Source organism: Ambystoma mexicanum, chromosome 9 (assembly GCF_040938575.1).
Source record: "Ambystoma mexicanum isolate Mex_15411 chromosome 9, UKY_AmexF1_1, whole genome shotgun sequence".
Lineage (NCBI taxonomy): Eukaryota > Metazoa > Chordata > Amphibia > Caudata > Ambystomatidae > Ambystoma > Ambystoma mexicanum.
In genome coordinates this window covers 189,902,315-189,930,178 of record NC_090931.1, presented here as the reverse complement: position 1 = coordinate 189,930,178, position 27,864 = coordinate 189,902,315, and the positions used below count along the sequence as shown (strand labels likewise).

Here is a 27,864-nt window from a genome sequence, read left to right as displayed (position 1 = left end):
ACAGAAATTATTTACTTGTATTAACAATGATCACTTCCATTATATTATAGTCACACAAATGTTACACTTGTTTTACTGAGCAAAACAAATTATCAGAACCTACAATACCCATAGAAATTATTCTCTTATAGCGACTTCATCCCATTGCTTTAATTTGACTTGCCTGAGAAGCTTTATATACCAACCAAAGAAGATTATTATTTCCAGAGGGGCAGTTTGGTACAACCCTATACTACTCTTTCAAACTACCCGCAAGAAAAAGAGAAGGGCGACAAATAGCACCATTGAAGGTTCCTGGCTTCTCTGCACAAAATCAAAATGCATTCTGGAACCATAAGAATGACCACAGAATTTGATATTGGACAATAATAATGCAATACAAGAGATGTGCACGTGAATCACTAGGTACAAAATGCACAATGGGCTGGGTACTCATTTATTTTTTTACAGCACTTACCCTAACAGTGTTTGTAGCCATCAAGCATATATACTGAGCCAGGACACTATAATAATATGATATGAGAGTAAACGACTGTGCTTGGCGTTAGGATACAATGCCACACTAGCAAGTATTGCAAGGAGCCTAACTGCCTCTCAATATTGTGACATCACCCATGGGGCAAAGCACTTACACAACAGGAAAATACCACTCCTGCTGGGTAATTCACAAAGCTGTCTGTGGGGGTGGGGGGGGCTAGATTGCAAGTTAGATTGCGGGGGGGGGGGGGCTGCAATCTAACTTGCAATCTAGTTAACTTCCATGAATACTCATTTATTTGATGGGTTCCCGACATTTCAAAATGTATTATCTGACCCAATGCATGTCAAGAGGTGGGGATAACCCTCTCCCAGAGTTCAGGGCGCACCTTAAGGCAGTGGTGGGCAGCATATCATTTGCTCTGTGGCCCAGTACCCTGGAAATTTGCAGGTCACCTTTGTGACTAAGGTGGCCTGCACACTTCCCAAAGTAACACGAATAAAAAAGCACATTCTCTGGCCATTTTTGCTTCATGTTACCATATGAGAATCGATGTGAAACAATACATTATAAGAATACATTGAAATCACAGGGTCGTATAAGTTAAAACACGGTTTTTCAAATGAAACATAATGATCACTAAAATGAAAGGGGAGTGACACATTGTGTCCCATTCATGCCACCATTTTGAAATCAATATTGCCACACCTTGAGGTCTGGGGAGGGTCTCACAGAACGTTACTACCAATAATCAATGGCACAAACTCTTACCAGCTGATTTGATTAGTTTTCTGAAATCAAATCACAGAGCTCTTTACTGATTACAAACCCTGGTATCTAATCTGGTGATCCTGAAAACAAGATTACAGCACTTACAATAACACGATTCCTTAAGCGGGCTGGCCGTCCACTGCCCCAATGGTAGCACGCTCCACCTGTCCATAATCGGTTCCTGGCTGATCAGTGGAATTCCGGAAATTACCGATAAACTTTTTAAAGGAGATTTCAAAGCTTTTCCCGTGCAGTGTTTACTCGTAAGGTATCTGTTTTTTTAGGCACAAACAGCAAAGCTAGTGTCACTCTATGTGAATGAAGGTACTCATTTCGCCTCGAGTTGATGGAACACCTTGCCTCAGTGTGATGGGCCAGAGCCTCATCACACACCACCTCCTCTCGTTTTCTATGGAACAGAGGGATACGAGTTGAGTCTTTTAGTTTGAACTGCACAAACAGCATTCTCAAACAGCAGCGTCTGCTCTGTTATTTCGGACATATATGTAATCACTCAAAGCAGTGTGCTAAAATTGTGTAAACTGGAAGCTTCCTGGGATGCCAAACTGGGACACTACTAGGAATGTCAAACTGGAGCCTTACTGGGAATCTCAATGCTTACTGGAAATGCCAAAGTGTGAGCTCACTGTAAAAGTCAAACTGGGCGATAAATGGGAATGTCACCCGTTCTGAGAGTGTGTAACTGGAAACTTACTGAGAACGTAAACATCGGGGCCTCACTGGGAATGCCTTGCCTCCAGCAAATGTCAGAGTGGCAGCTTTCTGGAAATGTCAAGGTTACTTGCAGTGTCTCATTGGAGAGGTCCAACTATGTGCTTACTAGGAATGTCAAACTGGAAGCTTACTGGGCAGGTCTGGCGTATTGGGAAGGATAAACTGGGAACTTGCTTGGAATGACAACCTTACCGGGAAAGTGCTTTTAATGCCATACTAGGACATATCCTGACTTGATATACCATGGCATGACATATCATTACACCAAGCACGAGTGCCATATTGAGTGCAATAGTGAGTGTGAAAATAAGTGTATATTTCAAAGTGTGAAAGTGGGTGTCAGGGTGAGAGTGAGAATGAGTGCGAGTGTCATTCTTAATCATCTAATTCCTTTATTATCTTGTAGATCTTATGATCAGGCGAGTGCTTGGGTTCCTAGTCCCCTCTTTATGTTTAGGTATTTTCTTGCTGGATAGTATCCTGGCTTAAGATGTCTTCCGCCTCTGCGTAGTGGACGCATGACGCCTGTCACTGTTACATGACCTAGTGCCCTCAATGTCTGTAGACAGAATCTATCGATGTACAGCGGTGTTCATACGGGGGCTGCCCGTGTGTGCTTGTCCAAGTCATTGACAAGACACTGGGCTGGACTGAATTGCCTCTTCTTGCCAACCCAGGAAGCATATCTCTGGAGGCTTTCTCCGTGTCTATCCCCCATTTCCCAACACATTTCCTGCGTTTTATTGCAAGAAAATCTGCTTAGGCCGTACTCTATACTTGAACAATATACCCCGTGCTCTGTAATAACCTAACTTTGAAGTGCTATATAATTAATGCACGTTCCATACATAAAAAGAAGGGGTTTCGACACCATTTATTAACAGACTCATTTCTAGAAGCATATCTGAAACAACGGTAAAGGATGATAATCTTCATAAAATTAACAATATGCTTTCAGAACACCATAAATGGTCAGGTGGGGGTGGGACATTTTTATATAAAGATTTGTACAGGACTACAAAAATGCCAACCCGCCATTTGCCTAAACTGATCTTTCTCTTTGTTAATTATAAAACCGTGGAACGAAACTCATGCAATGTTATTGTGGTATACAGACGGACTGGATATGACTTAACTTTCCCTAATTTTTTGGCAGATAATATAGCTAGATGTTTTTCTAATTTGTTCAAATATCTGCATTTTTGTTAATTTCAAATATTGGATGGAATCACCAGAGACACTGCAAACTAAGTCCTTCTTGGACTCTGTATGCTCTAGGCTTTTGTCATCTGATCACAGGCACTCTGCCCATCGTCTTTGAAGTTCTATGTGTTTTAACTGAACAATCTCTCACCAACCATTTTTACCACACCTTTTTGTATTCTCTGTTCACACTAAAAGCGGGGGGATACCCCTCGCAACGCTCTTCCCCCAACCCCTCATCGTCCAATATTACCTCATAGATTATTTTAATTCCTTCGGGAGGAGTCATGCTGTGCCAATGTAGGCAACTATCCCTACATAAGAAAACTCACCATATTTACTTGGCCACAATGCAGGTAAAAATGCCATACTAATGTAAGAAAACATGTCCATGTTGGCTGCACTAATGGAGGCCAGTGTCGCCAAGTAAGAACATTAATCATGTTGATTTTGCCCATGAAGTCAGTAAAAATGTTCTACCACTGTAAGAAAACATGACCTTGCTCTCTGCACCAATATGGGGTAGTATTCCTATGTACCTCGCATCACTTTGGCTTGCGCTTTTGTCCATAAAGACAGTAAAAATGCCATGCCACTGCAAAAAAACATATCCATGCTGGTTGCACAAATGTAGGCCAGTACCCAGATGTAAGAACACATCATGCGCCTTTACCTATAATACTGGTTAAAAATGGCATGCCACTGTAAGAAAACATGCCCATGCTGCCAGCACCGAGTTATGCCAGTAGCCCCACCTAAGAACACTCATCAAGTCACATTTGCTAATAATGCCAGTAAAAATCCAATGCCACTATCAGTAAACAGTTCCATGTTGGCTGCACCAATATAACCACATAAAAACACTTGTAATATTGGGTTTGCCCATCTACTTGCATTCTTGTGTCCATTAATATATGTATAGATAGACATAAAGGCCCTGATTCATGGAATTATTTGCGTGTAAAACAGGGATTTGCATGCCATTCTGCCCGCAGATCCCCATTCGTCAAACAGGGTTTTGCAGGCAGAATGGCACGCAAATCCACGTTTTACACTCAAATAATTCCATGAATCAGGGCCATAGTGTGTTTGTTTCCTTACCTACATGTTGCCAAGGCTCAGGGCTCCCAGCACCATCCCACACGTTGCCCCAGATGGCGTTCTAGCTTCCATGCACCCTGCAGGAATCAGGAAGCAGGGCATGGGTCAATCAAACACCTGCCCCTTCCACGTTCCTGACATGCATGGCAGAGCCAGGGCACCATTACCTCACTCCCACATGCCCCCTGGACATGCATGGAGGTGCAAGAGTGCCCCCTACAATCTTTTGGCCAGAGTACCTCAGCATGCATACCCAATAAGTCAAGCAAGTCTCCGGAGGGCAAACCACCACCAGCCGTGAATGTCCCAATGAGAATGTGTCAGCTCCGGTACTGTGATCCTTCACAAAGGCAGCACAGGAGTCTGTCCTTGGCTGCTTGCTGCAGCTGAGGGAGGGCTCAAGGTTTGCAATGGGGGCTCCTCCGTGATGAGTGATGTGTCAGTGCCCAGATGCCTATGGTGAACGAGACGCCTCTGATCAGATGAGCATGTACATTTGCTATGAAAGAAAAGCAGGACTAAAGTGACTCACTATTCAGTAGCTTAATGGTTAATTACACTGGGTTTTATTTTTTTTAAAAAGGTCTTGAACACTACCAAGCCTTTGCTTCTGAAATACTTTCAGAAATCTCTAAGAAATGGGACAGTCCTCAAAACGTGCACCCCACTCTCAAGCACCCATTGGCGGGAGATAATTGCCTCTTGTCAATGTGTTTGAATGCTTGGCTAGTTGCTTGCAACTTGAATTCTTTTACCCGGAAATAGGGATTATTACAAAAGAAGCCCCTCTCCGTCGGACACGTGATCAAATGGCATGTTTGCACGGTTTACTGCAAAGTAGTGTAATGCCCTCTCCCCCCACCCATGTCTCTATTTCGTCACCACGGTGGCGGCATTTCATGTACCTGGGCTGGGCGTTGTCCTCCGGTTTCCTTCTACCACAAAACTGCCCTTCCAGATAGACACCATGGCACCTTCTTGCCGACCCCAAACTCTGAACCAGCACCTAGCTGAAGGCCAGCTAAACGGTGATCTAATTCTGAGCACTTTGTTATTGTTGGCACTGTAATAAATATCAAAACAATGACAGCCCTGGTGGTGGAAGTGGGGAACTGCATTTGCATGAAGAATGTCCCAGTGCAAAAGAGGTGTGTAGTGCTTGGTGGATTAGAGCAAGATCGGACACTGGGGAGATTTCCGCCATCAAAGCACCCAAGTCCATTCTGTCAGCTGTTCTGTAATAGATGGTGCATACAAGCAGGCAGTAACCCTAACTACCACGCAGTGGAATGATACTCTCTCGCCCTCTCTTGCTGCCCTCATGGACAACCCTACAGCACTTTTCCACCCCCCTCCATCCTTCATTTAGCACCTTCTCCCCCATCCCGTTGCTATGTTGTTCTGTCTTGTTCTTGTCCCTGGTTTATGATTCCACCTCCTTCTGCAAGAACTCGTCTACGAGTCACAAGCTCTCACCCTATTGTCAAGGACCCATGTCCTCCTCTTTGTCATAAATGTTACATTTTGAAAGCAGTGTTGTGCCAAAAATGCATCTGTGCTTTCTATAAATAAAAAAATATGTATATACATCTACGGAATCCATGCAAACAAAAATGTAGTAATATGTTATTTTTAAGTTACATATACACTGGCCTTCGTAGCTGTGCATACTTAATAACTGGCTCTGCCACAACGGGAGCAAGACGGAATTACTTTTGCTATCATTCTGGATGACCAGTACCAAACATTCTCCATTGACAATAACAACATCCCAATCTCCCACTCAGTCAAAACGCTGGGAATATACTTCGATTCCAACCTCACTATGTCTAGACAAGTCAGCGCAACTGTCACTTCTGCAGCCTATTACGCCAAACTCCTCAATGCCACCATACTGTTCTTCTCACCACAAACTGCCTGACATTTGTGCGGGCCATTATAGGCTCAAGGCTGGACTATTGCAATGTACTTTTTGCAGGAACCAAAACGAAAAACCTAGACAAACTACAAACTATTCAAAATAACGCACTGTGTGCAGCATAGGGCATCTCCAAAAGAGAACATATCTCAACAGCCAGACAACAAGCAAACTGGTTGCCTGTACGCCAGCGCATCCTGTTCAAAACAATCACCCATCACGCCTAAATGCATCCATCACACCGCACCTCCATACCTCTCACACAGAGTCATCATGCCTCCTGCCACAAGACCCACAAGAACACCATATGCCAATCTACTCCCTGTGCCGAGAATTAAACGTGCCAGAGCTTGGGGGGGGGGGGGCGAGCTTCCCCTTCATTGCCCCCGGGCACTGGAGCTCCCTACCTCAGGCCATCAGAGCCGAATCCTCTCATTTCGCCTTCTGCAAGGCAATCAAAACTAGACTGTTTACTTAAACAAACTGCCCACACAACCGATAAGGCCCTACCATGGATAAAAACCTTATCCTACTGACCTGGGTGTCCTAACCAAACTTTTGTAACCGTTGCATGACTGCAGCTCAACATGTAACAATGTTGCCCTATGTAACCTTCACTGTAACCATTCATGCATATTGTAACTTAGATATGAGCCAATGTAACCAAACCTCTTACCTAAGATTATTATTTTATGTTCTGCAACTAAGAAATTTCCGTGTAAAAGCGCCTCAATGCCCACGGGCTGTGCGAGCGCTTTATACATTTAAATAAATAAATAAATAAGAACTGAACCCCCTTACAAAAACCCATAATATCCACTAACGGTTTGTTCTTTTGCGTTTAAGGGTTAGCCATACAGCAGTGAAGTTAATAAGGAAGATGGGTAACAATATGTTTTCAGGTTGAAAGTATCCTAGTCTAAAATACCTACACTCTAATTAAAACATTTGATAATGGCTATGATATGGCATTTATAATGCGCGTGTACGCAAGTGTTTCAAGGCACGACGAGGCAAGGGAGGGGGAACAGAGGGAAGACAGAGACAACCATCTTACTAGGTCAGGTGACATTGAGATTGCGCAAGTGCAGGGGAAGGAGAAAAGTGTGGGCGTCAGGGGAGGGGCATTGCAGTACATGGGAACGACAGTAAAAATAAATAGAATAAATAAAAGCAATAAGTAAAAGTGTGGGCAGCTGGTGGCAAGTGCAAGGGAAGTGCAGACATCAGGTGTCAAGTGCTGGTAGGGGGCTGTAAGGATACAGAAAACAATCCCTGAGTGCAGGGGATGACAGCAAGGCAGTGCAGGGGTGCAACTGGTGGGGGAGGGGACCTGGGCCTGAGATCAGAGGGTAGCCAGGTGACCAGTGCAGATTCGGTTTCAGCCAGGAGTTCTGCAGGGGAGAATGCAGAAGCAAAGAGGAAGGTCTTGAGGTGCTTCCGGAACCAGGGATGGTTCTCCTCAAGTTTCAGGGAGGCTGTTCCAGAGGGAAGCCCCAGTCGAAGAAAGAAATCTACCAACAACTCATTGCTTGGAGAAGCGACTAAACCTGAGGGAGTTGGAGGCGGATGTGCGAAGAACTCGAGAAGCAAGATATTTAGGAAGAGAGAGTTGAAGGTATTGAGGCCCTAGGCCCCAGAAAACCTTGTGGCCAATGCAGAGGGTTTTTAACTTAATCCTCGCAGCCACTGGGAGCCAGTGCAGAGATTTTAGTCCTGGAGAGATACGATACCTGGACTTGAGGCCAAGGGCAAGTCTCGCAGTCCTGTTCTGGATGAGTTGCAGTGGACGGAGAGTAGAAGCAGGCAGATTTAGAAAGAAGTTGTTGCAGTAGTCCAGCCGAGAGAGAACCAGAGCTCTGGAGATGGTGAGCTTCTGGGGGAAGGAGAGGAAAGGAAGAATACCTCTGAGGAGGGGCAGCTGGTAGTGTGATTTCTTAGAGACGTCAGAGATGTGAGGAGAGGAGAGTGTGGAGTCGAAGATGACCCTGAGGTTTTTAGCCTCACAGGTGGGAGCAGCAAGAGGGCCAGGAGAGACTGACCAGAGAGTGACAGGAAAGGAGGGAGCAGGTCTGCCATTGAAGAGAATCTCTGTCTTACTGGTATTAAGGCAGAGATCATTGGTGGCGCACCACTCCTGGATAGCAGACAGACAGTCAGAGATGAGAGAAGGAGAAGAAGTGGCGGAAGGGAGCCTGAAAATTAGTTTTGTGTCATCCGTATAGCAATGAAAGTTGGGGCAGAAACTGGCAATGCAGTGGGCAAGAAGTGCCAGGTATTGGTTGAGCAGCCAGGGAGAAAGGTTAGACCCCTGGGGAACACCACAGGTAGAGACAGAGATAGAGGAGAGGAAGGACCCAAGGTGGACCTGGGCGGGTTGATCAGAGAGGAAAGAGGTCAGCCAAGCCAGGGCCTGATCGGTGATACCCAGGTTATCAGGAAGATGGTTGAGCAGGATGGCATGTTTGACCATGTCAAAGGCAGAAGAGAGACAAGTAAGATGAGGACACAGGGGGTGTTGGAATCGAGGTTGGGGGGCAGGTCTTCTTGGATGTTCAGGAGTGCAGCTTCTGTGCTTCTGGCAGCTCTGAAGCCAGACTGATGGTCATGGAGACAACCAAAAGATTCAGTGTAGAGATTAAGCTGGGAGATGGCCAGCTTTTCCAGGGGTTTGCCCAGGAAAGGAGTGATTGAGATTGGGTGATAGTTAGCCAGGCAGGAGGGGTCAGCTGTGGGTTTCTTAAGAGGAGGGTGCACAAATGAGTGCTTCAGGGTGAAGGGAAGACTCCAGTAGTGAAGGGGTGGTTGCAGAAGTCAGCCAGAGCAGGGCCAAGGTGTCAATGTGGTCCTTGATGGCTTTGGAGGAACAGGGGTGAACCTGTTTTGACGAGACTTTCATAGATCAGACTTGTCTAGAAAACTTGTCTGGGGAGAAAAGGGGAAAGGCAGAGAAGGAGGGAGGAGAGGTGGCTGAAGACGGGCCAGAGGAAGAGCATGGAGTAGAGGAGGCAGGGGGAGAGGAGGAGAGAGAGGACAGGATGTCCTGAGTTTTAGATGTGAAATGAGAAGCCAGGGCCGTACAGAGGGACTGGGAGGGGACAGGTGAGGTAGAGACTGCAGCAGGTTTGGTCAGCTCCTTGCAGATTTTAAAGAGTTAGGCCGAGTTGTTAGATGCTCTAGAGACGCAAACTTGGATGTGGGCTCTCTTCGTGGTGCGGACAGAGAGCCGGTATTGCCTTTGTAGCAGGCGGCAGTCCAGTTTGTCAGAGGTTGTCCTGGAAGCACGCCATTTCCTCTCAGCCACCCTGCTCTTCCTTTAATGGTGGCAAGGTCTGAGTCATACCAGGCGCTGCACTTGGCTTTGGGCTTCGAGGGGATCCTCATGACAGGGGCAAGAACATCGAGAGTATCAGATGTAGCAGAGTGGAGCATGGAGAGGGCTGTGTCACGGTGTGAGTCAGCCAAAGTGAAACAGCGGTGAGAAAAAGTGCAGGCGAAAGCCTCAACTGACACACGCTTCATGGGTCGAATAACCGAGAAGGTAGGTAGCAGCGCTGGAGTTGGCTTGGCCTGAGGGGTGGAGAGTGTGAGCTGGAAGGAAAGGAGAAAGTGAGAGAGGAGGGGTGAGAGCAGGGATCAAGTCGAGGGTACACGCGGGGGGACGGAGTCCACCCACTTTTTTCAGAGGGTGGACTCAGTCCCCCCCAGCTAAAATGAGAAACATTGAATGTCCTCTTTGAATTTATGAATTAAAGCCAACCTCGGGGATCAAAATGCAGTTGTCAGGTTTACAGACCGGACACCTCACCACTGCACTATATAACCTAATGCAAAACAAGAAACAACTAAAGGTGAAATGTATCATTTCGGTACTGCAAGTCCCAAGGAAAGCATTTGTATTGGTTCTTGGAGCTTAAAACATGCACACCTTTTAACGTTTTCAAAAACACTATTAGAAGAAAATATCCTCTCTTGGTTTTGTGTGTGTGTTGATTTTATGAAAGGCAAATGCGATTCGTCCTATGCAATTTGGGTGGTTTTGTAAAGCCAATTTAATGAAATGTGCATATTTCACCTTGATATGCTCATTTCTGGTGATGTCATCTCCCATTTTTTGCGTTTGTTGATGAGTCCCCCACTTTAATTTTTAGGACTTGACCCCTGGGTGAGAGGGATAGAGAGGGAAAGGTCTGTAGAGATCAGAACATCAAAAGTGTACCCTGCAGAGTGAATCAGGCCATAGGGGAGGGTAGAGAGTGAGAGAGAGTTGCAGAGGTTGCAAAAGAGTCCAGAGGAAGGTCAGGAAGCATCCAGGTGGATGTTAAAGTCTCCAAGAAGGAGGAGTCGAGTGGTCGAGACCAGGAGGGAAAAGGAGAGGTATGCCCACTCAGAGAGGATGGATGAGCTCTAACCAGGTGGCCGATAGATGGTAGCCAGAGTAAGAGAATGGCTAGGAAAGAGAGAGAGAGAGAGCCTGCAGACGAAGCATTCGAAAGAGGAGTAGGCCTGCGTAGGAATGACAGAGGCACTTGGGTAAGATCAGGGCTACACCCCCTCTGGAACAGTTGAACCTGGGCGCGGAGAGGATCTTGTAGCCGTCAGGGAGGAGAGTGTCAAAGCTCATGACATAGCTGGCCATGAACCATGTCTCGGTGTAACACTCACCTGGTATCCACGGGGACGTCACTCAGCCTGTTCTGACCTCTTACGACCTCAAACCCTTCCCTTGAGTCTACTTGACTGGAGACTGGGCTTTGTTTTCTTGGAAAGTGTGCTCTCCGTCCTGCTTTCAGCGCAGGGGCGCGTTGATTGATGCGGGCTCGTTGCTGCCTAGTTAATTCACTGCCAAGAGTCCAACAGGTAAGTATAATGAGTCTTTTGAACAGTTCTCTAACTTCGTTCCTTTCCTTCCTTAGATGATGGCCGGCATCCGGGGATGGCGACGTGCTGCTGAGATGCGTAGCGCTGAATGTGAGTGAGTGCTATGCGCGATGCGACCCTTTCGTATTTGTATTGAAGCAAGTTATTTTTCTGTGTCTTTTAGGTGCCGCGACGTTTTCAGCGTGGATACCGCTTATGAAGAAGAAATGCAGTGAGTAAGCACGGTATGCAGCGCCTCTAGATGTTTCGACGCTAACCCGGAGTGTCTTTTCCCTCTTGCAGATGGATGAGAAGTTCCGGAGACAGAGTTCCCCCAGAGCAGCTGGGATTCAGGTAAGCGTTTGAAGCTCATACAGTCTTCAAAAATAAGCGAAGATTTGCTGAATGCTTACTAATGCCTTTTTCTGTTCTTTTCCCTTTTCCTTAGGAAGCGGCGTGCCGGGATGGGAATGACACCGCCGAAGATGCCCGCAGAACAGAAGAAGCGATGAATGATGGGCAGAAGCGCCGCAACGTGAGGCTGTTCCTAACGGTGTTCTTGTTCTTGCAGGAGCTGAGCGCAGAAGAAAGATGCAGGCCTACTGGAGACCGATCCGAACACGGTGAGTGTCACGCTGCAGGTGCAGAAAACACAAAGCATGTTTCTCAGCCTGGGCGTGGCTTAAATAGTCTATGGGTATCCCAGGTGTCTCTGGCCTGAACCACACCCAAAAGACTAGGCTGCACATGCAGTACTGGGAGACGAAATATGTGGGGGCATCCATCTTGTCCCCATCAATGCACTACAAGTCCAATCCCCAATGTTATCCTATGGGAGTGATTGAGTCTGGTGCCACAAGTGCCAAGTCTGACTCCAAGTGGGTCTATGGAGAGGCCCTAGAGGGCCATGTAGGGGATCGTGGCCTGGCTCCAGCCTGACATCTTGGAGGGCTGGGGACATGGGCAGGAATCATGACACTTGGTGAGACAGAGGACATCGAGGTCAAGTTCTTCCAGGAGGCGGCAGATGTCAGAGGCGTGTTTGACAGCTGAGCAAGAGTTGAGAGTGGCAATATGGGGAAAGTTGCTGTCCTTGAAAGACTTCGGGGAGGGGTACAAATCAGAGGTATGCCCTGCGGAGGGGTAGAAGAAGCCTGGGGGGGCAGAAGAGGAAGGAGGAGAGGGCAAGGTAGCCAAGGAGGAGACAGCAGGGGGAGGCAAGGAAGCTGTGGAAGGAAAAGAGGGGACAGCAGGAGAAGGAAGTAAATTGATGAGGCACGGGAAGCGTCTATCAAAGAGGAGAAGATTGGCCTGAGGGCCTTGGACCAAGACGGTACCATTCAGGTAAACATTTATGATGACCTTAGAGGAGTCGAAGGAGGCCAGGAGGGCCTCCCACTGGGTGCCACCATTAATGGGAGAGAAAGAGAGAGGAGAAAGCAGGGAGACCATATGAAGTCTATGGGTCTGGCGAGGGAACGACAAAGAGTATGTCTGGAGGAGGCACTGGTATAGGTGTCAGTGATAGGGAGGCCAGGTTTAGAGACCAGGATGTCCTTTTTAAACTTCTTCCTAGCAGATTTAGTTAGGAGAGCAGGAGAGTCGATAGAGAAGCAGTTAGAAAAGATAGGAGAGACGGAGAGCACCACAGAGTAGGTAAGGAGAGGAGAGAAGAGGAAGGGGCAGACAGAAGGGGGAGGGGCAGGGAGAACAGTAAGGAAGGATGCAGGGAGGGGTGCAAGCAGACGAGACAAGGAGAGACGTGACAATAGTAGATAATTGAAAAAATCGAAAAGGGCTCAGACAGTAGTAGAACAGTTTTCTAGGTGAACGCTTTGCTAAGAAGGCAAAACCCAAAGACAGCACTACTTTCTACTTTCACAATGTAGTTGGTCTAAGAGTCCTGTATAGTGGGAGAAAGGCCTAGGTGTCACAATGCAATTTAAATACTTAATCAATGCAATTGAATTATTATTATTGTTATTATTTAATAAAAACACACATAGGTCTAATGGTAACTATAATAATTTGCATTTTATATTGCGCCACAAACCCTCGGGTATCTGAGCGCTACTTATTATCACCCACGGTGTGTGGTGCTCATTTATTGACCTTGGAATGATGAAAGGCTGAGTTTGGCCCTGCCGGGATTCGAACCTGCAATGGCAGATTCTGCATGGATGTCAAAGCGAGCACTCTAATCACTGTGCTATCTGACCGACTAAGAGTCCTGTATAATGGGAGAAAGGCCCAGGTTTCACAATGTAATTTAAATACGTTCACAATGCACTTAAAATACAGCAGATGGCACAATTATTCTAGTGTAGGTAAGGTTGCTATGTGGCAGGGTTTTCAGGGTAGAGCGATGGCTCTATTCCTCACCCGGGCCACTCCTACCTCACTAGTCTCTGATGGTTGACGGCTGGCCACTGGCTTCCCCTGCTGACACCTGCAGGCACTATATGGAGCCGCCTCTGTAGGCTCCGCCCTTTGCCTTGGGTCCCTTAGCCAGAGGGCTGCCCTGGGGAGGTCGGTTAAGTGTAGTAACTAGCCTATCAGGGATGATGGCGGGCATGGGAGGCGGGTGGGGAAGGGGAAAAGGAAACCAAGGGGGTCGAGGGAAGCAAGGAGCTCGTGGGGCTGGGTGCTTCAACAAGGCAACAACATTTTAAAAGGCCCAATACACAAGAGGCGAGCACGAGAGCTGCAGAGGGCTAGGCAGAGCCTGGTGGATGTAGTCTGCCCAATCAGGAGAGGAGGGCGGGCTGGGGGGGTGGGAGGAGGGTGTAATACAATTACAATAGTGGATGTTACATAATTTGTGGGGGGCATTAAAATAGCTGTGCATCAAAGGACATTTTTATGCAACTAATAAATATTGTAAAAATAAACATGTCAAACATATGTTTTAATCCAGCTAGTGATTTTTGTTTAAATAAAGGCGGTGGAGTGCATGCCTCAACTCAGATATTATATGGAACACATTCATGAAAACAACTGGAATTCTGTGTGGCTTTTACAGCAAAATAACTGCTCTTAAAGTTAGTACTTTGATAATCTAAAGTATGAAAACTGAGTTAAAGGAATAATGTAGAACAGCGTTATATTCTGGCTCTGGTTGTGTACACGGTGCATGGTGTGAAATCAAAGGTTGGATCTATAAAAATACAGCAGAGTTCACTGGTCAAAAGAAGATTTGCTCAGACAGATGTTCTCAGTGGTGATAGACATGCCTCAAAGTGGTCATCACTCAAAGATGTGTGTCCTTAAATACTTTGGGCCTCATTACGGGGTTGCTGGTAAAACCCGTCGGTAGGCGGCAGATACCAGCAACCCCGTATCACTGTTTCCACCGCCTGACTTCCCAGTGCCACCGTGATATTATGGCAGGTGGCAGAAACGGTAAATCCCCATTCACGTGGCGTGGAAATGGGGTCACTGAAGCACCGGCACTCTTGCTAACGGTTCTGGTGCTTCAGTGAAAACACTGCCGGTAGGGGCGTGAACTCCCGGTAGGTCTGCCGGGAGTTCCGTGCCCCTTCAGGCAAACTCTTAGTTTAGCGGTCCGGAAATGGTGCCGGTATGTTGCTATCAGCATCCTTATTTCCAGACCGCCAAACTCGTAATGAGGCCCTATGTCTTTGAATCACAGCACGATAGCTGTGTGGGTTGACGTGCCTGCTGAAGGTATCCGTTTTGTACCATCAGGGTAAACGTTTTCAGATATAGCAACATACCTGAAATTTATTGTTTTCCTACTGCAGAAATCGCATGACTATCAAATCTCGTTCTAATTCCAAATTGACTGCTCAGTGGGTTACTCTGTCTGGTGCACAGATGTGTGTGCAACCTGCACATTACAAGTTTGAATTCCATCAGGGTCAGCTCAACCTTTCACCCCGAAAATGTAGGCAAAAAAACACCATTGATTTGAATGGCTTCCCTTACAGAGCTTGATTGCCTAGTTAGAAACCACAAAAATATAGGGAGGGTTGTGCACATTTTCCTTCTCTCCTTCCCCAGACAACCTAAGAGATGCACCACCCCTCTCTCCAAGTGGAACCCTGAAGGACAACAGAATGCAGAGAAGAATATGGCTTTCACCCCGCTGAGGGGGACGGACATGGCTGGTAATTGCCCGCAAGCCTGAGCCTAGGTCACAGGGCCTCAGCGAAGGCTGGGTGCCGTTAACGGCATGTCCGCCACCAACAGCGGCGGTTCACACCTCAGGGTTTATCCGGGTGCAAATGGTTTGTTTCTTCTTCTGGAGATTGCCTGCGCAAGCAACGCCAATCTCCAGAGAAAAAAAAAACAAAAAAAGATGCCCGCCACCAAAGGGAAAAGGGGCTGGGAGTAGGGGGTGTGCCAAACCGGAGCACAAAACTCCAGTCCAGCAGGTAAGTGGGGAGGGTGGAAGGGGGTAGGGAAGGGTTTATTTTGGGGGTGTGGGTAGGCAACAGGGAGAGCCTCCCTATTGCGTCCAACATTAAAAAAGAAAATGGAGCCACAAGGGGAACGGCCTCGGTGGCTGTAACCAGCGGGCAGAGAATGCTTATTCTCGCCTGCTGTTCCAGCCACATGATTGGCTGAGCTTCTTTCCCCGGGTGCGAATGTAGGTATTCACTCTCATCAATCTATTAATCCCATCGCAGCAAGGAGAGCCAATCAATGTTAGCTATCCACCTCCAGCCAGTAGCAGAGCAAAACAATGATTTTGGAAGATAGGAAGTTACTCGTTACCTAGCAATTGAAGAGGTACTGAGACATAGCATCACTATTGGAGCATTAAAACATTTCCTTGTATTTATTTATGGAAGATTTATATCCTAAGATTATGCAAAACAGTTGTTTATGTGCACAAAAGGAAAAAGGGTGATGGGGAACATTTGGATACAGAAGGGGTTCTTTGCTGTAAGAGTGGACTTAATAAGCTTTCCTGGCACCAGATGGGCAGTCAAGTGCTTATGAGTCTTACAGTGTCTGTGGCATGGTGCATCACGGCAAAGTGCTTTTAAGATGTGCTTGGAGACACTGTGTGCTAAATTATTGGAATGATTTAATAATTTGACCCCATCAGTGCCCCGCAGACAGAGATTTGCAGGTGACTTTATTTGTATTTATTGAGTGTACCGGGTCTTTCAACAATTAACATTCACAAAAAAGGAAACAGTTAATATTGCTATCTGGGAGGACTTGGTGTGCGTACGTGGAAGAGATCGTGGTCAGCTGATCTGTGGGTGGTGGTGAATGCATGGATTAGTTTCAGCAGGAACAACGTATCCTTCAACCAACTTAGTGTCTGCAAGGCGGGTGGAAAAGAATCATTTTGTAAGGGCATAAGGGTTTGCTCGGAGCCAGTCCAGCCAACGCTCACACATGTAGAAAGGCACACATTTGAATGCAGTCAGACACAGGTGACACACAAGAAAGGTATTCGAGCAGTGTCAATAGAATGTAGTCCTTAATTCGGACTGGACACCTCCGGCCCTCTCGGCGGGGATACCGCTCCTCGCCTTGCTCCCTGCCGGGAATGTGTCGCTCGGCTTCAGGGTCTCCCGAGTCTACCTCGAGAGTCGGTCCACTCGACGCTGCCCGGGCCAGGCAGGCTCCAACAGCAGGCTCCTGCCGGGGTTCTCGCGTGGCAATCTTCTTGAAAAAACACAAGTTTCTTGTCACAGTTCCTCATTGAACAGCCATCGTCACCATGGACCCGTTGACATGGGTTACCCCCATGGGGTGGGCTCATAGTTGAGGGATGACTTCCCTTCCTGGTGTCGGTTCCTCACTAGAACGGTGTCCCCTACTTCAATGTCGGACCGCTCCAGGTTCCTTCGGACGTTCTCCCTCTCATTATGCACCTGCCAGTCCTCCAGTGTCTGTAGCTCATCTATGACGCCTGGTGGTCGGCCATCAGTTTCTGGTATGAGCCCCCTCGGGCATCGGTTGAACAGTGCCTTGGCTGGGGCCACCCCTGTAGAGTGATGGGGCATTGATCGATATTCTCAAAGAAACGGATTCAGGTTTTTTTTAGTTCCCCGCCTTGATTCTGTGAGATTCGAAATATCTTGTTGATGGTGCGCATGAAGCGCTCCACCTCTCCATTGGCCCTTGGCCATGATGGAGTGACTTTCTGGTGTATGATGTCATAATCATGCATGAATTCCGCAAACAGTCTGCCGTGAAACGGAGGCCCATTGTCCGAGTATACGACCCGAGGAAGGCCGTGGGTCGCGAAGATCTTCTCCATTGCCTGTATGGTGTAATCACTTGACGTTGATTCGACAATCTCCACCTCAGGATAGCGTGACCACTGGTCGATTATCACTAAGAAATGCATTCCCTCCCAGTGGACTCAAAGTCAGCGTGCACTGTGCCCCATGGGGTTCCACTCCGTTCCATCGGCTCGATGCATGGCTCCTTGTTCACTGGTGCTGCCTTTTGGCACCAGACACATTGTCAAATGTACTCATCGACCTTTCCTTCTAATTTCGGGAACCACACCTTGGTTCTCAGCCTTGCTTTGGTCTTCACTGTGCCCTGGTGGCCAATGTTGGCTAGTTTGAGCACCATCCCAATCAGTTTTTGCGGTACCATTATCTGTCTCTCTCAGAGTAACAGGCCTTCGTCTTATCTTGACAGCTCGTGTTGGGCCCTCCACAGTGACTGTAGATCGCACTGAGTGTCTTTATCCCTGCAAGACATGTCTGACAGCGCTGCTTTCCAGTCAGCGCCGTCAACTGCATTCTTGACGAGCTGGAAACACTCATCAGCCTGCGAGGCCTCGGCCAACTCTCCCAGCATCAGGGCTGTTGGTGTGGCCGCCTCTACCACCTGACGAACGTAGTCCTCACAGTCGCCGACCGACTTCACCTTGTTGGAATTGCTTTCCCTGGGCTGGCGGGATAGGTAGTCTGCAGGATTGTGGATCCCTGGTCTGTATTGCAGCTTTACCCCATACTCCATGAGGGGGAGCATCCACCTCTCTATTCTCTTTGGTGGTTTTAAGGAGGATCCCGTTAGAATGGGAATCAGTGGTTTGTGGTCTGTGATGATGGAGACCGGCTTGCCCAAAATGTAGATGTGAAATCTATGCAGCCCCACAGAATGGCCAGTGCTTCTCTTTTATTTTGAGAATATCTTTGCTCAGTGTCTGTCAACGTCTTGCTGGCGTATGCAATGGGTTTCATTTAGCCGTGCAAATCGGGCCAGAGCAGCAAATCCAGCTTCCAGAAGATCTTGGCACCCTGAAATTCACCCACCACATCGTCCAGCATCGGCGTGAGGTGACGTTCCCTTTTTATCGTGAGGTTGGGTAGCCTCATACACAAAATGGATTCGAGGTATGCCGGGTGACTGAAGCGCTTGGGCAAAAATCCTCAAACAAGCATAAGATCAGAAAGAATAAAGAAGCTGCTGCACCCCAAAGGAATTAGTAGGTACCCCGAACCTACTGACAAGTTGCAAGAAAAAAGAGGGAGCGATTCCTCATTCTGGGTGCGCTGCTTTTAGCGTGTTTTGTGAAGGAAACAGATATTACACACCTGAGTATGGTTGGAAATATGTTGCAATAAGTATTGTACACACAAAATATCAAAGCCCCAAATACTTCAGTTTACAAAAACATTATTTATGATAAAGTAATTTCAAACAGGTCTGCCGACACGTGTTTCGACCCAACACAGGATCCTTTTCAAGGCAAAACGTAAAAATGGTGAAGAAGGTAACTTCAAGACCTTCAAATGGACAAGACAAGTTTGATTACAAACATTTGCAGTGTTAGCGAACGCTCTGAAAACAAGGGGGAGTATATATCCCAGATCTAGTAGTGCAGTATAAGAAGATGGATAATTCCAGAACAAATATCGTACAGGCATCCAAAGTTTAGCCGCATGGAAAAGCCTGGGAAGCTGTAAAGAGCCGGAATCTAGTGTTGTGGAGCAAAAATAAGATCCTTCCGTGGAAATTGTATTACACGCATTCTAGGATAATATAGCCTCGTTGTTGAGCCTGAGTCATGGGTTAGTTCCCCATATTTAATGGAACCGGTAGTGTGCGCGAGCGTTCGCTAACACTGCGAATGTTTGTAATCAAACTTGACTTGACCATTTGAAGATCTTGGGTAGCCTCATGTCCACGCAAATGCGTACAGCTTCCGGCTGCTTGGGCTTGGCCGTCACGACAATCAGGGGACACCCACGGGGTGGGGCCATCAACTTTCTCGATGATGTCCGAGTCTACTAGATTTTGTAGCTCTTGCTCCACTTGCAATCGTAGCTGAAAGGGTATGCGCCTGTGCTTCAATGCTGTTAGGCACACTGATTCTTCTATATGCAGCTTTATTGGCTCCCCTTTTAGCTTCATGACTCCCTGAAAGATGTCTGCGAATCTGGTGAAAATGTCTTTGATTTCCGCTCCATATACCGAGAACGCAAAATGCACAATATCTAGCGCCTCGGATGTGACACAACTCAGGAGCAAGTGTGGGCTTATGTCTGTTACGAAGAACCTCACCTTGATGGTGTTGTTGCCGTGGGTGACTGGAGCCACGAACATTCCTCGCAGTGGAAGTGGCTGATCTCCACCAAATGAGTAGATTTTAGCTTTGGTCTCCCCAAGCGCTGGTGGTCCTAGTAGTGACTCATAATGTCTTGTCGCCAGCACACATACTGAGGGCCTGTGTCTATTAACACAGGAGTTGGAGTGTCGCAAATGTCCACCACGCACGTGGGCTGCCTCCTTTTCATGGTTTTAGAGGCAATGTTTGATATGAAGAATACCTCTTCTTCTTTTTCTTCCTCCACAATCTGCAGCTCCTGGAACTCCTGTTCCACCACCGCTATGTTTCTTGGTCTGCGCTGCCCCGCATTGCTGGCTCGGGTTGGCAGCTCTGTACATTCTGGCGAAATGGCCTGCAGTCCCACATCGCCCACACACCATACTTTTTGCTGGCCACTCACTGGAGTGGGGGAGGTCATAACCACACTTTTGGCATGGCTTTATAGTGTCAGTCTTCTTTTGGGACCAGCTTGGGCGTGATGGACCGGTGCTCGCTTGTCGTTCAATGGCACATACTTCTTCACCTTTCACCGACTTGACCACAACGTCCATTCTGGTGGCTCAGTTGTCGGCCAGCTCGTAGGACCTACCTAAGTCGAGGATCTGTGTCAGGGCGAGTCCTGGTTCCCTGAGGATTTGTCGCTGTAGCTTCCCCAAGCTACAGCGGTGTATGATTTGGTTTCGGACCATCCCCTCCTCATTCTCTCATTGGCACGTGCTGGCCAGGAGCCGTAGTCTTCCACAGAAGTGGTATAGCGATTTGTCCTTGCGCTGCTTCTCACCACGCATAACACCACACATAACAAAGGGCTCAAAATCCCAGTTGGCAAGGAGAAGGAAGTGTTCTTTGAGGGCATCTTTCATGGCTTGGTATGAGGCAGCAGGTGCGTTCAATGACTCGAAGATGCAGTGGACTTCAGACCCTGCAGCATAAAGCAGCATTGCCACCTTGGCCTCATCATCCGTCTCATTTGTGGCCCTGAAATACATCTCCAGTTTCTTGACCCATAACAGCCACTTCAGGCCCAGTTTCGATGGAGGGCAAGACATGCCAAATTCTGGCATGGGGCCAGCGTGCCTTGATGGCTGGATGCATTTCTGACTGAAAGCGGCTCAATTGCCCCTTGGGCATCAGCTGCAGGATCACTCATGGCTGAGGACCGCACGAGCACCTTCCAACACCGTGAAGGCTGCTAGTCTGCAGGGACAATTACTTCTTGCGGTCACAGTAGTTCCAAGCACAGCCTTTTCTTCCAGGTGCTCGCGTTGGACGTCACTCTTCCAAGGCAGGCATGGTGAAAGAAGAAAAATGCAAAAATCTCCCTACTAGGGATGGTAGATGAGAAGAAAATGGTACAGTCTCTACATGTGTGAGAGACTGCTGGGGCACATTAGTTTGTAGAGTCCTGTCTTTCAGTCTCTTCTTATGTGCCTTCCGTGTAGAGGAGAGGAAAACACAGGAATTGAGTGCCCCTGAGAACTTTTGGTGGTACCAGCAGAAAATGTTCCTTTTTTCTTGCCTTTTGAAGGCTCCAAAAAGTATGCCGGATGGTGCACGAGCACCCCGTGAGGGGCCGCAACCAAACGAGACATAAAATGGCGCTCAAAGTTGCACCGCGCATGTGACGCACCTGATGGGCGGTGAGACAAATGCTAGAGACCATGATCCTGGCATCGGAAAATGTCTCCCCCATCCAGTGGCGTCCTCGTCACCAGTGTTGTAGGTACGTTGGTGGCCCCGGTGCCCACATAAGCATGCACCTTAACCCTGTACCTTAATGAAGACGCAGACATGGGCCCGCTCGCTCTGGGCCCCGGCACACACTGATACCCTCGGCCGCCCCTTTATTAATTGCGAAGCCTGCGTTACTCTGTCACAGATGCGATCCACAGTTTTTTCAATGAAGTTAAAAAAAATACAAACTTTGTGGCTCTTTTCGATAAATAAATAAAGTAATAAAGTCGCAACCGGAATTCGAAAAGATAGTAGTACAATATCACAGACTATCTGCTGTACAGGGCATGTTTTCTTAGACATTCTAAGACATAAAGAATGCACACATTTTCCGTTTAGACAGCAATATTTTAGGCCAATATGTTCCTTGGCAAATGCTTAATTGTCCTCTGCGCGTTCTTGATTTGGGAAAGACATCCTACAGTGAAATGCACATTTTTTTCAATGTATGTTCATTTTCAGTGATGTCACTTCCTTCGTATACGACAGAGTACCCCCAATTTTTTCGACCCAATCCCTGACTGTCAGATTGTTCGAAATTTTGCATCAGGGTTTACCGCCCAAACCCCGCACAAAACGTCACTCCTAAAATTCGGATAGTCACAACTGAGCACACTGGCAAAAAGCCCCGTGTCACAGACAGTAACACTGAAAACGTGAAAGCTCAAAGCAGGACAGGCTGAAAGGCGAGTGTAGGCCTCATACCTCCTGAAGCTATTTAACGACGTTTCAAATAAAAAATACTTTTTTTATTTAAAAAAAACTATTGAAATACTGGTAGGTGCCCAAACCAGAGGGAATAGACTTACGTTTCAAATACAATTTCGCAGACCAAAACATCAAAGAACTGTATTTAAAAAAAGTTAAAATGCAGCCGCAAACTGAAAGATCTGCTGGGGTGGCATTAAGCCGCGCGCACGTCCTTGCACGCATGCGCTGTACGGGCACGTGTGACTCCAGTAGCAGCGACGGGGGCGGACGTGACACGGCGCGTCCTTTGCAGGCAGAAAGCGCGCGTTTCAATGCCTACGAGCGCCCGAGCGCGCGTCTGTCACCGTCCTCCTGACCAAGGGAGGCGCGCGCGCGCGCGCTCAATGGAAGTGCAGCAGACGCCCTCACGTAGCCTTTCAGACCTGTGCGCGCCCTATCCCCGCCTGTGCACTTTCAGCACAGCCATGGGGGCGCGCCTCTCTCTCATTCCGCCATTATCCACCCACCCGCCTAATGGAACGCCCGACACAGCCCATGCCGTCACCCCCCCCCCCCCACCCTGCGGCGTGTGCATCTGTGGCGGCTGCCGCCTAAGGTTTCCCCCAGTAAAGGCGAGCTCGAGCACACTTTGGTGACAGGAACAGGAATCTTGTTCATTTGTAATGACGAGAAGCCCGCAATGACTTTTTAGATGAGTTAGACATTACATTAATATAAGTGGGTTCTATTCGTTTGTTTACATTCTGCAAGCAATAGCGTACATACGTTCTAGGACTGTTTAAGAGCATACTTGCCAACATTCTGTGACCAAAAGATGTAGGATTTTTCAAGTTCCATAAATAATAATTTGCATAAAAATTACATCACACGAACACACAAAGCATATATTGTTGGCACCATTGAAGCATTCTAAAATACACAACCCATCTTACAGCACAACATGGAAAGATGTTCACATGTTAAAAATGTATAATTCAGAACGGTAAGATAACACCAAATTCAATTACACAGAAGGTAATTACACAGAGCTGGTAGGCAACGTGTGCCACTGCTTTGTAGCAACAGCCTGGACAAAACATATGTATTCCTGCAGTGCAAGTTGTCCTGCAGTGCAAGTTGAACACTGAATAACATAGTGACTGACACCCCCTTCAGTCTGATAGGCAGATGCTGTGTGATGGTGTTACACTCTGCCACTTGCCTTCACTGGTGGTTCACCTAAGGGTTGTACCAGCAAAAATGCAGGACAGAGTCACGCAGCCGTCAGGTCAATGGATTGGTCTGAGCCCAATCAAAGTAATCACCTACCAGTCCACTGTATACACAGACTAATGTGTTGCATGCTTTGTCCTGCAGCCTGCCTTAGAGTCACATACATTACCTGTCACTGTAAAAAGCAGTAGGATCTGTCACCCAAATCTGTAGGCAGTAGGACTGCTTAAAACGAAGTAGCCTACTGCCTAAATCTGTAGGGTTGGTAAGTAAGAGGAACATTCACAATGTGCGTTTACGTTTACATCAATGTAGGTATTGTCCTAAAATATCTGTTACTCCAGTTAAAGCCAATGGAGAAATTCAACCCCCCCCCCTTTTGCAAAACTTCCCACTTGGACAATCGCAGATACTGGTGTGCGAGTCTTTTGGAGTGCAGCACTACACATTTTGAATCTGCTCAATGTGTTATCGCCAGGGAAGGAATTGGACAGGAACAAGAAGGAGCTGTGCCCTGGAAAAAATTGTTGTTCCCGCAGACCCAAGGCTCAAGCCCCCTGCCCAAGTTGGGCAAACTCTCTGCCGCCCCCCCCCCCCCCACCCAGTCTTCCACAAGTCTCCTGGAGGCTGTGCGTTTGTAGTCTCAATGTGAGATTTGCAAAAACTTTACAAACCTCATCTGAAAGTCTTCCTTTGGTCACCAGGGCAGCTCCAACAATAAAACAGTCCAAACTGTCTATATGTTTCATGCTTTGCACATATTTTTCTGTCAGGGTGGACTATTTTGACAGCTGAAATGAGCAGCATACAGAGTGTGCATTGCACGCTCAGAAAAAATGCAATTTTAATTACCATCACAGACATGTTTGATAAACTGGTGGTCATTGTTATGTTCCCAAAATACACTTTATTTTCATGCAGAGCAGCCAGGATCCTACATTCAGGGCATCCACATCATTCGACACCTGGCGCCGTCCTTAAGTCCCGCCCACACCACTGACAATCCTTCCCCCACCTGCTGCCCTCTGTTCTGTGCGTAAAGGAGGGGGAGGGAAGGGAGTTCCCCCAGTAAATGTCCATTTCCAGCACTGGTTATCACAAACATTTCAATGCACTCTGTTATAATGTAAGGGATGCTGGATCTTGCCCATCTCTTCACGATGGTGCCAGGAAAGTAGCCTAGACCTCAAATAAGTCGTTATGTGGGACCGAACAGCACGTTGCACATGTGTTTAATCACAACTGACCATTTCTTAGTTTTCATGCCTCCGAATATAACGGTACAGAGGGGGTTGATATTGTGCAGTCAAGATGCAACTGTTAAATTACTGCAGTCAATGTATCCAGGAAGAAATTATAAGGGTAGCTGCGTCGGCAGAAGGGGTGTAAACTTACATTAAAACAGTAGGAAAAAAGAAAACAAAACTGGGTGTCCAATTCCTGAAAAGGACCGAGTGAGAGGGCGGGCAAAGAGGGCACACCTCCAAAGCGGGGAGAAAACAGATACTCCCCTGAGCCAGCATTGCTGTGAGGCGAAAGGTCTGCAACATGTGACTGTCGAATATCAATCCTTAACTGCTGGGCTATTATACATGTCTATGCAAATAAAACGAGCATACTCGTCCTCAGCACGTAAGAGGTTAAGACGTAGTTTGCAGCCAGTGCCAAATAAAATGAATACATAAATGAGGAAGGGGTCCTGGGGCATAGCAGCAACAGGTTCGGAAGGGCTAAGATGGAGAAAGTGCGCCAGGCTAGGTCCAGAGATAGACTGGAGGTAAGAGGAGGCATGCCACAGGAAGCCAGATCAGCGGCGAAGCGCCTTCAATACCAACAGTAGCTCAAAAATCCCCTTTAGCCGTACCGCATTTCCATATCAGGGGATGCCGAAGTTAAAGTGGATTTGACCATAAAACGTTTTTTGGGTCAAAATAGAAAATACTCTGAAAATCATATAAATAATAATAATTTAGCATTTATATAGCGCTACGAACCCTCAGGCATCTAAGCACTGCTTATTATTACCCACGGTGTGTGGTGTTCATTTATCGACCTCGAAAGGATGAGTTTGGAACTGCCGAGATTCAAACTTGCGTCAGCAGGCTCTGCACAGATGTCAAATGGAGCGATCTACTCGCTGTGCTATCAGACTCTGCGCTTCATGCCAGATTCCTCCAGCTTTCAAGGATTCTAATAGAGGCTTTCATTATTACCCATCTTAATAGTACCCAATGAATGTACCTAAGAAGTACGAGGGCAGGTCGGCCCTGCCCAGATTTGAATTGCTGTACAGCTGATTATACACAAGTGCCTGGACGAGCGCTTAACTTCCGGGCCATCTTGCTATCACTTATGGTTCAGTTGTTCATGAGTGTGCAGTTTGAGGGTTTTGCTCAAGAAGGTGGAAAGCTAGTAGAAAGTGCTATGGGGCGTGTATGTTCGTCCTGCATTCCCATAAGAAATCGTTGTAGGCTCCGCCCACTCCCTCGGATTTAAATAATGGGATTTCCTAATTCAACTCGGCATTCAAATATGTGGGAACATGGACGCCAAAATCTGAGCTTCGCCCCCATTGGCAGAAACTTGCTGCGTCATGGTTCTGGTGCGTCACTTGCAATATATTTCACTGGCACACATTTAACGAGTCTCCAGGCTATTCGGGAATGGCTGATTTTTAAAGTAGTACTTGTATTTTATTGGGTAACCCATGAGGACCATGTTGAACCCCCTTTAGCATGTGAGGGTAATGGGCAAGCAGACACATGTTATCCCAGTATCCTTGTCCTCAATCTACAGGCGTTGCCACCTGCGGAGACTAGGATCATGTATAAACCTTTCCCTGCGTTTTGGCCTTTTTCCTTATACAATATACCTCGGTTTAAAACTTCGAATTTCTCAATTACATCAATTTTAAAAGTAAAGCAACGCCTTTCAGTGTCATACTCCCCACAGAGCCTAGCCTTGTTCCCCCCTCCCCCCTTCTAGGGCTGGGGACGTGTTGAGCAACTGGTGCTTCTTTCGGCATTGCAGGTATTTTTTTTAAAGACAGATGCATATGTGTATGTCATCTGCATTCTAAATAATCAGTTTATAGAGTATAGCTGGCATACCCACTTAACACCCAAGCATGCATCGTCTTTCTCGTGCACAGAAAGCATGCAGCTGTTGCATTTCGCCTAGCTTAAACACTTAACTCCATAGCACCCGTTTAAAGCCATGGTTGGTAACAGATGAGGAAACAGCTGGAGTGTTGGCAAAGGGCATTTTAAACCATGGCATTTCCCAGCCACCATTAAAATACATGCATTTCTTGCCCCGGCTTCTTCCATAAAGCCCGATCGCTTCCCTCTGAACATTCTGACACGCACATCCGCCTCCCCCGCCCTTTCCAGACAAGGGAGGCGTGCACATTTTCCCGAGCATCCTTCCCTAAAAAGAACATTTGCAACAGGTTATAATTACCCCTCAAGCGGAGAGGAAAGGACGAACCCGCGAGAAAACCCCACCCTCCGGCTTTCTGCTTTGCCAGTCCACACCCACGCCGTATTTGTTGGTACTGATAATATCAGTACCTTTCGTTTTCCATATGCTGCAAACATCCAAATCTTTCATGAGCGAAACAAGAATCTCTTGTCTCCACAATGAGTTCATGAAATCAGTACAGAAAAAAATGCACCAAGCATCCCACCATGGCGTGTGGGCTATGCACGCCCATGCGACCCTTTGCTTCCCTGCATTTTATCAAGCGCGGCGTTTCTCTCGCCTAGGCTAGCACCACATCCCAGCCCCTCGTGTCTCCCCCCACACCCCCCAGCGGGTATGTTCATCCGTAATCCAAGCTGGCAGCTGAATGGAAAATGCCTGTCACATGGACACAAAGACAAAACCGTTGCGTTAACCCCCCTGCCCCCGCCCCCCGCGCCCAGTCAAAACAACTAAACTTGAGTTTAAATACCTCCCATGCATAGCCCACGAGAGCCGTTTATGTGCCCCCACCTCATACCGCCGCCCTTACCTTTCCTGGGAAGATGAGTCCTAGAATATCGGCGAGGAGTTTCCGAGTCCACGCCTCCTTGTTTTTGGGAAGCCAGGCAGCTTAACTTGCGCTTTACTGCCTTGTATGTGTGCGATGTGTGTGTGTACGTGCCTGCGCCTGGCAGTCCCGCTAAATGCTCGAGCCAAGATGCACTCGGTGGCAGCTGTCTACTGGCGTCTCGGCGGGTTCAGCCACACATTGCCTTTGAGCCGAGCGGGTGTGTCTTCACGTCCAGAGGTGACGGTGTACTCTAGAACGCAGGAGGAAGGCTGCGCAGAACAGAATTATTTGGAGAAAATGTTTGCAGTCAGCTGTTGCTTCTGTGTCTCGCGGGGAGGCAGCAGACGACGAGTGCACACACACACGCACACGCACACGCACACACAGACTGCCTATGGGTAGGGAGGGGGCAAAGACTAGCCCCAGCACTGTCAACACGTGAAACGCAGGGAATTTTCCAGAAGTCGGTGCGCCATTATTCACATTTTACAGTGATTTGAAGTAGGTGTAACCTCGGAGGTTTAAACCAGGTCATTCCGCCGGGGCTG

At 47.5% G+C, this 27,864-nt stretch overlaps 1 protein-coding gene across 1 annotated transcript in view; it reads right to left on the bottom strand.

The window, feature by feature from the left end:
• LOC138487858 (FXYD domain-containing ion transport regulator 6-like) overlaps positions 1-27,568 on the bottom strand; it is a 246,205-nt gene extending 218,637 nt beyond the window's left edge. Inside the window, exon 1 of the mRNA XM_069614462.1 lies at positions 27,296-27,568. The gene's annotated coding sequence lies outside the window, so the exon portion shown is untranslated. The remainder of the gene's footprint in view (positions 1-27,295) is intronic.
• Positions 27,569-27,864: the final 296 nt, after the last annotated feature.